Source organism: Hyla sarda, chromosome 1 (assembly GCF_029499605.1).
Source record: "Hyla sarda isolate aHylSar1 chromosome 1, aHylSar1.hap1, whole genome shotgun sequence".
Taxonomy (NCBI): domain Eukaryota; kingdom Metazoa; phylum Chordata; class Amphibia; order Anura; family Hylidae; genus Hyla; species Hyla sarda.
This window is the reverse complement of record NC_079189.1, coordinates 3,224,858-3,233,940: the sequence shown is the minus strand read 5'-3', so window position 1 is coordinate 3,233,940 and position 9,083 is coordinate 3,224,858. Positions and strand designations below refer to the sequence as shown.

The 9,083-nt window shown below is 31.7% G+C and overlaps 2 protein-coding genes across 2 annotated transcripts in view; one reads left to right on the top strand and one right to left on the bottom strand.

Annotated features, from left to right (window-relative positions):
* LOC130306231 (uncharacterized) overlaps positions 1-9,083 on the top strand; it is an 870,792-nt gene that overhangs the window by 754,375 nt on the left and 107,334 nt on the right. The window lies entirely within an intron of this gene.
* LOC130285919 (zinc finger protein 501-like) overlaps positions 1-9,083 on the bottom strand; it is a 38,749-nt gene that overhangs the window by 2,661 nt on the left and 27,005 nt on the right. The window lies entirely within an intron of this gene.

Here is a 9,083-nt window from a genome sequence, read left to right as displayed (position 1 = left end):
AATACCATCTATTCTAATATCATCATCTATTCTAATATCATCATTTATTCTAATATTATCATCTATTCTAATATCATCATCTATTCTAATATCATCTATTCTAATATCATCATCTATTCTAATATCATCATCTATTCTAATATCATCATCTATTCTAATATCATCATCTATTCTAATATCATCATCTATTCTAATATAATCATCTATTCTAATATAATCATCTATTCTAATATAATCATCTATTCTAATATCATCATCTATTCTAATATCATCTATTCTAATATCATCATCTATTCTAATATCATCATCTATTCTAATATCATCATCTATTCTAATATCATCTATTCTAATATCATCATCTATTCTAATATCATCTAATATCATCATCTATTCTAATATCATCATCTATTCTAATATCATCATCTATTCTAATATCATCATCTATTCTAATATAATCATCTATTCTAATATCATCATCTATTCTAATATCATCTATTCTAATATCATCTATTCTAATATCATCATCTATTCTAATATCATCTATTCTAATATCATCATCTATTCTAATATCATCATCTATTCGAATATCATCATCTATTCTAATATCATCTATTCTAATATCATCTATTCTAATATCATCTATTCTAATATCATCTATTCTAATATCATCTATTCTAATATCATCATCTATTCTAATATCATCTATTCTAATATCATCTATTCTAATATCATCTATTCTAATATCATCATCTATTCTAATATCATCTATTCTAATATCATCATCTATTCTAATATCATCATCTATTCTAATATCATCTATTCTAATATCATCTATTCTAATATCATCTATTCTAATATCATCATCTATTCTAATATAATCATCTATTCTAATATCATCATCTATTCTAATATCATCTATTCTAATATCATCTATTCTAATATCATCTATTCTAATATCATCATCTATTCTAATATAATCATCTATTCTAATATCATCTATTCTAATATCATCTATTCTAATATCATCTATTCTAATATCATCTATTCTAATATCATCATCTATTCTAATATCATCTATTCTAATATCATCTATTCTAATATCATCTATTCTAATATAATCATCTATTCTAATATCATCATCTATTCTAATATTATCTATTCTAATATTATCTATTCTAATATCATCATCTATTCTAATATCATCTATTCTAATATCGTCATCTATTCTAATATCATCATCTATTCTAATATCATCATCTATTCTAATATCATCTATTCTAATATAATCATCTATTCTAATATCATCATCTATTCTAATATCATCATCTATTCTAATATCATCTATTCTAATATCATATTCTATTCTAATATCATCTATTCTAATATCATCATCTATTCTAATATCATCATCTATTCTAATATCATCATCTATTCTAATATCATCATCTATTCTAATATCATCATCTATTCTAATATCATCTATTCTAATATCATCATCTATTCTAATATCATCATCTATTCTAATATCATCTATTCTAATATCATCATCTATTCTAATATCACCATCTATTCTAATATCATCATCTATTCTAATATCATCTATTCTAATATCATCATCTATTCTAATATCATCTATTCTAATATCATCTATTCTAATATCATCTATTCTAATATCATCTATTCTAATATCATCATCTATTCTAATATCATCATCTATTCTAATATCATCTATTCTAATATCATCATCTATTCTAATATCACCTATTCTAATATCATCATCTATTCTAATATCATCATCTATTCTAATATCATCATCTATTCTAATATCATCATCTATTCTAATATCATCTATTCTAATATCATCTATTCTAATATCATCATCTATTCTAATATCATCATCTATTCTAATATCATCATCTATTCTAATATCATCATCTATTCTAATATCATCATCTATTCTAATATCATCATCTATTCTAATATCATCATCTATTCTAATATCATCATCTATTCTAATATCATCTATTCTAATATTATCATCTATTCTAATATCATCTATTCTAATATCATCTATTCTAATATTATCATCTATTCTAATATCATCATCTATTCTAATATTATCATCTATTCTAATATTATCATCTATTCTAATATCATCTATTCTAATATCATCATCTATTCTAATATCATCATCTATTCTAATATCATCTATTCTAATATCATCTATTCTAATATCATCTATTCTAATATCATCTATTCTAATATTATCATCTATTCTAATATCATCTATTCTAATATTATCATCTATTCTAATATTATCATCTATTCTAATATCATCTATTCTAATATCATCTATTCTAATATTATCATCTATTCTAATATCATCATCTATTCTAATATCATCTATTCTAATATCATCATCTGTTCTAATATCATCTATTCTAATATCATCTATTCTAATATTATCATCTATTCTAATATCATCTATTCTAATATCATCTATTCTAATATCACCATCTATTCTAATATCATCATCTATTCTAATATCATCTATTCTAATATCATCTATTCTAATATCATCATCTATTCTAATATCATCATCTATTCTAATATCATCATCTATTCTTATATCATCATCTATTCTAATATCATCATCTATTCTAATATCATCATCTATTCTAATATCATCATCTATTCTAATATCATCATCTATTCTAATATCATCATCTATTCTAATATCATCATCTATTCTAATATCATCATCTATTCTAATATCATCATCTATTCTAATATAATCATCTATTCTAATATCATCATCTATTCTAATATCATCATCTATTCTAATATTATCTATTCTAATATCATCATCTATTCTAATATCATCATCTATTCTAATATCATCATCTATTCTAATATAATCAATCATCTATTCTAATATCATCTATTCTAATATCATCATCTATTCTAATATCATCTATTCTAATATCATCTATTCTAATATCATCTATTCTAATATCATCATCTATTCTAATATAATCATCTATTCTAATATCATCATCTATTCTAATATCATCTATTCTAATATCATCTATTCTAATATCATCATCTATTCTAATATCATCTATTCTAATATCATCATCTATTCTAATATCATCTATTCTAATATCATCTATTCTAATATCATCTATTCTAATATAATCATCTATTCTAATATCATCATCTATTCTAATATTATCTATTCTAATATTATCTATTCTAATATCATCATCTATTCTAATATCATCTATTCTAATATCGTCATCTATTCTAATATCGTCATCTATTCTAATATCATCATCTATTCTAATATCATCTATTCTAATATAATCATCTATTCTAATATCATCATCTATTCTAATATCATCTATTCTAATATCATCATCTATTCTAATATCATCATCTATTCTAAAATCATCATCTATTCTAAAATCATCATCTATTCTAAAATCATCATCTATTCTAAAATCATCATCTATTCTAATATCATCATCTATTCTAATATCATCATCTATTCTAATATCATATTCTATTCTAATATCATCATCTATTCTAATATCATCATCTATTCTAATATCATCATCTATTCTAATATCATCATCTATTCTAATATCATATTCTATTCTAATATCATCTATTCTAATATCATCATCTATTCTAATATCATCATCTATTCTAATATCACCATCTATTCTAATATCACCATCTATTCTAATATCATCTATTCTAATATCATCTATTCTAATATCATCATCTATTCTAATATCATCTATTCTAATATCGTCATCTATTCTAATATCATCTATTCTAATATCATCATCTATTCTAATATAATCATCTATTCTAATATCATCATCTATTCTAATATCATCTATTCTAATATCATCTATTCTAATATCATCTATTCTAATATCATCATCTATTCTAATATCATCATCTATTCTAATATCATCATCTATTCTAATATCATCATCTATTCTAATATCATCATCTATTCTAATATCATCTATTCTAATATCATCTATTCTAATATCATATATTCTAATATCATCATCTATTCTAATATCATCATCTATTCTAATATCATCATCTATTCTAATATCATCATCTATTCTAATATCATCATCTATTCTAATATCATCATCTATTCTAATACCATCTATTCTAATATCATCATCTATTCTAATATCATCATCTATTCTAATATCATCATCTATTCTAATATCATCATCTATTCTAATATCATCATCTATTCTAATATCATCATCTATTCTAATATCATCTATTCTAATATCATCTATTCTAATATCATCTATTCTAATATCATCTATTCTAATATCATCATCTATTCTAATATCATCATCTATTCTAATATCATCTATTCTAATATCATCATCTATTCTAATATCATCTATTCTAATATCATCATCTATTCTAATATCATCATCTATTCTAATATCATCTATTCTAATATCATCTATTCTAATATCATCATCTATTCTAATATCATCATCTATTCTAATATCATCTATTCTAATATCATCTATTCTAATATCATCATCTATTCTAATATCATCATCTATTCTAATATCATCATCTATTCTAATATCATCTATTCTAATATCATCTATTCTAATATCATCTATTCTAATATTATCATCTATTCTAATATTATCATCTATTCTAATATCATCTATTCTAATATCATCATCTATTCTAATATCATCATCTATTCTAATATCACCATCTATTCTAATATCATCTATTCTAATATCATCATCTATTCTAATATCATCATCTATTCTAATATCATCATCTATTCTAATATCATCATCTATTCTAATATCATCATCTATTCTAATATCATCATCTATTCTAATATCATCATCTATTCTAATATCATCATCTATTCTAATATCATCTATTCTAATATCATCTATTCTAATATCATCTATGTTGATGGGATATGATGTCCTTGGATATTGATTTGGTTTATTGATACTAAAACTAATAAACGAATTAGAAGATGAGAATTGCTTTACCGGTAAATATAATTTTATCTATATATATAAAACTTAACGTGTGTGTATATATATGTATATATGTATGTATGTGTAGGGTGTATGTGTGTATGTATATATATATGTGTATGTATGTGTGTATGTTCCACAAAAACTTTCAAACGGCTAAAGATATTAACATGAAACTTGGCACACATGTTACTTATATGTCAACAACAAACATAGGATAGGTGATTTAACCCTTACTCACCCCCATTTGCCAGGGGCGGGGCTTATGTTTAAAGTCCCATGCAAGTCAATGGGAAATATATGTTACTGCATAACTTCCAAACAGCTGGAGATATTTCGATAATACTTGGTCACATGTTACTTATATGTCCACTTAAAATATAGGATAGTTAATTTAACCCTTAACTACCCCCATTTGTGAGGATCGGGGTTTTTGTTTAAAGTCCCATACAAAACAATGGGAAATGTATTTTCCCATGGGCGATGTATTTAATTTTCCTTTTTATATGAACCATTAAATTCTATTTCCATCTCTCATATCATAGAATGACTTTAATACTTCCCTGAATCCCAGCTTGGATAGTGATTTACTATAAAGAATCTCCATATATATACAGGGAGGAGAGATGTCATGTGACATATTCCTCCCGTAGTGTAGTCTATTAGGTGGTAACAATCTATAAGCAGTAAGGTACAGGCGATCCTGAGGGTCCTCCTAGGGCGGCCATATAAGCCCCTATAACCTAAGAGTTAGCGCAGCATGTGCCCCCTCTAGTGGATGAAGCGGAGATTAGGATAGGTCGGCGGCGCTATGATCCTTCTAACAGCGCAGGATGGTTTACACAGCAGCTGAGAACCGTCACGTGCGCACGAGCGATTACAACGGAGATCACATGTAGAGTCTGCGCAGCACGTAACAGGACAACTATCCAGTTAGGGAAGATCCCGCCCTGGGAAGGTTTTCATTGGTTAGTCGTGGTTATAAGTGATTGGATGGGAGACCTGCCCTGTAGACATATTGATATACTGATAGGTTCACATGATAAATGGTCAATCTGATTGGGTGGATTAGAAACACCCCCTCCCCCATGATGTCACTAAAGAAGGTTTTAAAACCAGGGCTCAAGTCCTGCTGGAATGGGTGGAAACTGAGTTCCTGCACTTTTTCCACAGCTAGAACACTGTTCCCAATAGCAGGACCTACCCTATAGGGGAAATCTTAGGTGAGTTCCTCAACTTTTTTCCCAGGACTTGACCCCTGTGTAACCCCTTAACGATGAAGAACGTATATTTACGTCCTCTGCCGGCTCCTGCGATATGCCGCATCACATCGGGTCAGTCCCAGCGGCTATCAACGACCGGGACCCGCGGCTAATACAGGACATCACCGATCGCGGTGATGCCCTGTATTAACCCTTCAGACGCGGCGATCAAAGCTGACCGCCGCGTCTGAAGTGAAAGTGAAAGTATCCTGGCTGCTCAGTCGGGCTGTTCGGGACAGCCGCGGTGAAATCGCGGCATCCCGAACAGCTTACAGGATACCGGGAGGACCCTTACCTGCCTCCTCGGTGTCCAATCGGCAAATGACTGCTCCATGCCTGAGATCCAGGCAGGAGCAGTCAAGTGCCGATAACACTGATCACAGGCGTGTTAATACACGCCAATGATCAGCATGAGAGATCAGTGTGTGCAGTGTTATAGGTCCCTATGGGATAACAATGATCAGTATGAGATCAGTGTGTGCAGTGTTATAGTCTCCTATATATAACATTGCAAAAAAAAAAGTTAAAAAAAAAAAGTGTTAATAAAGGTCATTTAACCCCTTCCCTAATAAAAGTTTGAATCACCCCCCTTTTCCCATAAAAAAAATAAAACTGTGTAAATAAAAATAAACATATGTGGTATCGCCGCGTGCGTAAATGTCCGAACTATAAAAATATATAGTTAATTAAACCGCACGGTCAATGGCGTACATGTAAAAAAAAATCAAAATTCAAAAAATGAATAAAAAGTTATCAAAAAGTCAGATCAAAACAAAAATGGGGGGGGGGGGGGGGGGAAGCCAACAGCCAGCCGAAGAGGACGTGCCGCACCTCAGCTCCTGCAATTCCGGGACTACTGGGCGTAATTTTAACCCCACAGGCTGTCCTATCTGGTCGGGGACCCTTGGGACATTTCCCCCTTCCCCTAAGGAACATTTTGACCCCTCACAGCGAGGCCTCCGACACCCAGAACCGGAGATCCTGCACTGCACATCTCCGGCCCTGTACTTGCTGTCAGGTAGGAGCGCCATCTTGCTTGCGGCGCACGGGAGCGAAAACACAGTTGCAGCCGGCTCTCACTGCCCTCAGGAGGCCGGGCCTGCTAAGTGACTCACTTGCTCATAGGTCCGATGCCCCCGGGACCTTGTCTCCCACATCCCTGAAGACAGGAGAGGAAGGTAGGAACTCGCTTGCTGCGAACACCCAGCCCCTAACCTCTATTGAGTGCACGCCACACAGCGCTCAGGATATAGCCCTGCATTGACTTCACAGGGCTGACAGCCGGCCCCTTCACCCTCTGCCTCAGCACCCTGACTAGGGGTTTGAGTTACAACCCCTATATACTGCAAAGAATATCGAATAACACTGGGGGCATTCACTGTGCAACAACTATACTCTGATCTCCAAATACTCAGTTTCATTGAACTTTCACTTTCTATTTCTACTCAGCCTGGACGTATTGATACTCATCCACAGTACTCTGCTGCCACCTAGTGGTCATTCTGAAATTGTTTAACCCCTTAAGGACGCAGCCCTTTTTCACCTTAAGGACTGAGCCCTTTTTCGCAATTATGACCACCGTCACTTTACGAATTAATAACGCGAAAACGCTTTTACCGAATATTCTGATTGTGAGATTGTTTTTTCGTGACATATTCTACTTTATTTTGGTGGTAAATTTTCGGCGTTAATTGCATCCTTTTTTGGTGAAAAATCCCAAAATTTCATGAAAATTTAGAAAATTTTGCATTTTTCTAACTTTGAAGCTCTCTAATTGTAAGGAAAATGGATATTCCAAATACATTTTATTTTTCTTCACAAACACAATATGTCCACTATATGTTGGCATCATAAAATGGACATACTTTTGCATTTTGAAAAAATTAGAGGGCTTCAAAGTAGAGCAGCAATTTTCAAAAATGTCATGAAAATTGCAAAATCTGAAGGGACAGATGTTACAGAACTACAACTCCCAGCATGCCTGGGCAGTTGAGGCATGCTGAGAGTTGTAGTTTGGCAACATCTGGAGGGCTACTGTTTGGGCACCACTGTAACAGTGGTCTCCAAACTGTGACCCTCCCGATGTTGCAAAACAACTCCCAGCATGCCCAGACAGCCTTTGGCTGATAGCCGATAACTGGCTTAGACTTTAATATATTTTAACCCATTTGTGACTGATTATACCCCCTCACGCAGTGTCTAATAACTGCTGGACTATTATTTTTGGACTGTTTGCAGGTGCCTTGATGTCTCCCTAAAGCTGGTTGTTCCCCCCAGCACCTACTACGCTATAATTGGAGTGACTGCATTACACTAGTTCTCGGATGAGAGGCAAATACAACAAAGATCGGGCTAACACCCGCTCTACTTCAGTTTCGTTACCACCTGACCCTCATTTAGAGTCCCCGGACGAGGAGTGTCCTCCCTTATTGCCGATTCAAGAAGTCTCCACTGAGTGCGCGACTGCGCTGAACCAATGTCCTTCACCACCTCATTCACCTGCCGCTCTCAAGTGGATCTATTTGATCCCCCCGGCTCCTCACAATCCTCCATGGACAGAGCCATGGCAGCTATATCCTCCCAATCCTCCCAGGAGGGTGAAGTTATTCCTCCACAGCAGCCCCATTACTCAGGCGATGCTGTACTCATTGCAAAATTTTCTCATCTTCTACAATGTGAACTTTCTAAATCTTCGGCTACTGTCTTGTCAGAGGTCCGTGCAGAGTTCCGGGACCTAGGCCAGCGAGTGGAGGCT